A 4,415-nucleotide genomic window follows, 5' to 3' on the forward strand; every position below is an offset into this window, starting at 1 on the left:
CTCTGGGAACTCCCTAACAACCTCAATTTCATCCACTATACCTGTCTCAGACCCTTGGGTAGCGAGCACTACCACGTATGTAACAGTACGGAGCCACCCCTTGGGCCTCGACTCGGTACTGGACTCTGGCCCATCACTGGACCAAAGCCGACTTTCCCACAGGTGGTACTGTGGTTATTCCTCACCACTGCCTCTCCAGGGTCTTTTGGAACCTCCCCAGACTCGAACCTCCAACCTCTACCACCTTAATGAAGTTGAGGCGAAGTCTGGTACCATTGAGTCACTTGACCCAATGGTACCAGACTTCGCCTCAACTTCATTAAGGTGGTAGAGGTTGGAGGTTCGAGTCTGGGGAGGTTCCAAAAGACCCTGGAGAGGCAGTGGTGAGGAATAACCACAGTACCACCTGTGGGAAAGTCGGCTTTGGTCCAGTGATGGGCCAGAGTCCAGTACCGAGTCGAGGCCCAAGGGGTGGCTCCGTACTGTTACATAAAAGGCGCCTTTTATGTAACAGCCCTCCTGGGTGACCACTGCCTCTCCAGGGTCTTTTCCCAGGCGCTGGACAACACACATGTCACCACATGATTGCCGGCTTTACCACAGGTGGTACTGTGGCTATTCCTCACCCCACCCTCACGGGGGTCTTTTGGAACCTCCCCAGACTCGAACCTCCAACCTCTACCACCTTAATGAAGTTGAGGCGAAGTCTGGTACCATTGAGTCAACTTGACTCAATGGTACCAGACTTAGCCTTAACTTTGTTAAGGTGGTAGAGGTTGGAGGTTCGAGTCTGGGGAGGTTCCAAAAGACCCTGGAGAGGTAGTGGTGAGGAATAACCACAGTACCACCTGTGGGAAAGTCGGCTTTGGTCCAGTGATGGGCCAGAGTCCAGTACCGAGTCGAGGCCCAAGGGGTGGCTCCGTACTGTTACATAAAAGGCGCCTTTTATGTAACAGCCCTCCGCTCACCCCGCCTCCCCGAGGTCTTTTCCCAGGCGCTGGACACTTCCCTCTCACAAGGTAATGCCGGCTTTCACCCAGGTGGTACTGGGCTTATCCCTCACCACTGCCTAACCAGGGTCTTTGGGGACCTCCCCAGACTCGAACCCGCAACCACTACCACCTTAGCGTAGTTTGGGCGAAGTCTGGTACCATTGAGTCAAGTTGACTCAATGGTACCAGACTTAGCCTTAACTTTGTTAAGGTGGTAGAGGTTGGAGGTTCGAGTCTGGGGAGGTTCCAAAAGACCCTGGAGAGGCAGTGGTGAGGAATAACCACAGTACCACCTGTGGGAAAGTCGGCTTTGGTCCAGTGATGGGCCAGAGTCTAGTACCGAGTCGAGGCCCAAGGGGTGGCTCCGCGCCTTTTATGTAACAGCCCTCCTGGGTCACCACTGCCTTTCCAGGGTCTTTTCCCAGGCGCTGGACAACACACATGTCACCACATGATTGCCGGCTTTCCCACTGGTGGTACAGTGGTTATTCCTCACCCCACCCTCACGGGGGTCTTTTGGAACCTCCCCAGACTCGAACCTCCAACCTCTACCACCTTAACGAAGTTGAGACGAAGTCTGGTACCATTGAGTCACTTGGTTCAATGGTACCAGACTTCGTCTCAACTTCGTTAAGGTGGTAGAGGTTGGAGGTTCGAGTCTGGGGAGGTTCCAAAAGACCCCCGTGAGGGTGGGGTGAGGAATAACCACTGTACCACCAGTGGGAAAGCCGGCAATCATGTGGTGACATGTGTGTTGTCCAGCGCCTGGGAAAAGACCCTGGAAAGGCAGTGGTGACCCAGGAGGGCTGTTACATAATATGTAACACCCTCAAATTTACAAACCGATTTTTCGCAAGTTATTAATTCAAGAAATCATTTTTTTTTTCATTGAACCCTTATCATACCCTTATCATGGTAGAAAAATTTCTACCATGATACATCCAAGACAATATACCACAGGTCTTAAAATATCTCAAAAAGCAATTAGAACCATGAGGGACAGACATGATCCTCATAGCATGTTATTTAAATTAGGTCATGAATCAAAAGGGACAGACATAATCCTCTTGGACATATAAATGCATTTAATAAAAAGGATTAGAGTTTACATGCTCCATAGACAAGATATGTCCTAAGTTGGCACAAGATACATTGTATAATCCAAAATAAGAGGCAACGTAAAAGATGGTGTCTCATACACCATAATTACACCTCTGGTGCTTTCTCGGCCGGATTCGCTCCTGTAAAAATATTAACCACGGGGAATGAGACTTAAAAGTCTCAGTAACCAAAAATTAATATGTAATGATGCATGCGGATGTAACTAATCATGCGATTGCTAAGTGGGCACACAAAACATTTAACCGAACAATATTTTCAAACAAACCGAACAAGTATTTAATTTGCATGACTGCACCTTATATCCTCCTTTCGCCATGCTCGGACGCCAAATCACCCGGCCAAAGGTGAGTTGGACCAAGCGACACGCCACTCATTGGGTCCAATGAGGGCTTACCACGTGGTAATAATTAACCGAACAGAAATTCCCATTAACACCATACATTAAAATACCCTGACAAGTCATGCATCATTCAAATATCCAAACAGGAATATATCCGAACAATAATATCTCATCATGATAAACAAAAATAAATTTTTAACCCACTTGGCAATAATTTCAAACAAGTATATACAGTATTTATTTTCAATAATTCATAATTTTTCCAAACAACAAAACAACACATAACCATTCACAAACACACTCATCACAACACATTAATAATGGTTACCTTGTGTCTTGAATAACAAGTTCCCCTTCACAACTCCTTTTTCACCACTATCTTTGTCAATATAATCTACATAATTATTTCACAATACTATATATTAATTTTACATTAAAATAAATAACTCTAATTTAAAGAGTTAGAAAGTCTTAAATCTATAGTCCATATTAACACTAATTTAAGATTTATGCCTTATTTAACTTCCCAAATTCTTTTCTAAAATTCTCGTACCCTAATGAACTATTTTTTTTTTATCCTCAATTCACTTCTAGTATCGCAATTTCATCCTTCTACATTCTAAAAATTCATCTAAAAATAAATTAAAAATTTTAGAATTATCCTGAAGCCTCAAATCACCTTTCTATAACCTCAAAAATACCTATTCATACTTAAATAAATATTTAATAATCATAGATTTATCCCTACATCTCAGATTCCACATAAATTCAACCATATAGATCTAGATTTTAACTCAAAATTCTTAAACATGAGTTTCAACCTTAAGAAAATATTCTATAATATTTACTATATCCCTAAGAATTTTAACCTATATTTTTAATCCATCATATCATCAGATTAACTATCCTATAGAAAAATCCTAATCAAAATATTTACTCTATCCTACAAAATAATCATATCACTAGAAAGCTAATATTATTTAGAAAATAACTATAAAATTAATTTTGTAATTAAATAAATTTTTAAATGCTAATCTAAACAGGAAAGTTAGAACATACCTGAAGAAAAAAGAAAATAATCCCCCCTTGCGAGAAAACGCCGAGCAACGTGAGAGGAAGAGAGAAAAATAATATAAAAATGGGATTGTGAGTCCCAAAATTATATTAAAAAAAAACTATAGGTTTGAATTTAATTATTCAAACCTTTGGGCCCAAAGTTGCAATTTTCTCTAAATTGCATCTTAGCCTCTCATGCTTCTTAATGCACACACCCCCTCCTTTTTATACATGAAGGCACCTCTTCTCTTCCCTCATCTAACCAATGTGGGACTTAGAAACAACAACCTTCCACCCTTCCTTTTTTTTGTTCCTTCTACCTTCTCTTTTTTTTTAACACACACATAAAAAAAATTATTTATGTATTATATCTTAACTAAATATTGCTTATGTGGTTTTAAATTTAAATTTTTAAATTCATAATTAAATACCTAATCATAATATTATTTCTAAATAACCTCAAATAATATAAATTCCTATTATTATCATTTTTTTTCCTCAAAACCTAAATTCCACAATTTCTTTATTATATAAAAATCAGGATGTTACAATTCTCCCCTCCTTTTAGAAATTTTGTCCTCAAAATTTAATAGATAAGCTTAGAAACTATGTACCTAAGCAAATAAATGTGGATAATCTCGCCTCATACTCTCCTCGGTCTCCCAAGTAGCATCACCTAGGGCTCCACCCTTCCAAATCACCTTCACGAGTCGGATGGTCTTATTGCATAGTTGTTTGTCCTTAAAGTCCTCAATTCGCTCCGGTTCGGATCTAAAGGTCAAATTCTCCCTCAATTCTACTTCTTCAGGTTCAATAACATGGGAGGGATCCGGGTTGTACTTCTTCAACTGTGATACGTGGAACACATTATGGATACCTGCAATCTGTGGAGGTAATGCAACTCT

At 40.7% G+C, this 4,415-nt stretch overlaps 1 long non-coding RNA gene across 1 annotated transcript; it reads right to left on the bottom strand.

The window, feature by feature from the left end:
• Nucleotides 1-1,826: 1,826 nt before the first annotated feature.
• Nucleotides 1,827-3,891, bottom strand: LOC129296406 (uncharacterized). The gene is made up of 3 exons (XR_008589770.1): nt 3,514-3,891; nt 2,783-2,848; nt 1,827-2,233 (listed from the first exon to the last, which is right to left on the bottom strand). It is a non-coding gene; the product is annotated as an uncharacterized LOC129296406 (long non-coding RNA).
• Between the last annotated feature and the right edge of the window lie 524 nt (nt 3,892-4,415).

The sequence above is a fragment of the Prosopis cineraria genome, unplaced genomic scaffold, assembly GCF_029017545.1.
Source record: "Prosopis cineraria cultivar Desert tree isolate PC_DT_omini unplaced genomic scaffold, ASM2901754v1 PC324, whole genome shotgun sequence".
NCBI lineage: Eukaryota > Viridiplantae > Streptophyta > Magnoliopsida > Fabales > Fabaceae > Prosopis > Prosopis cineraria.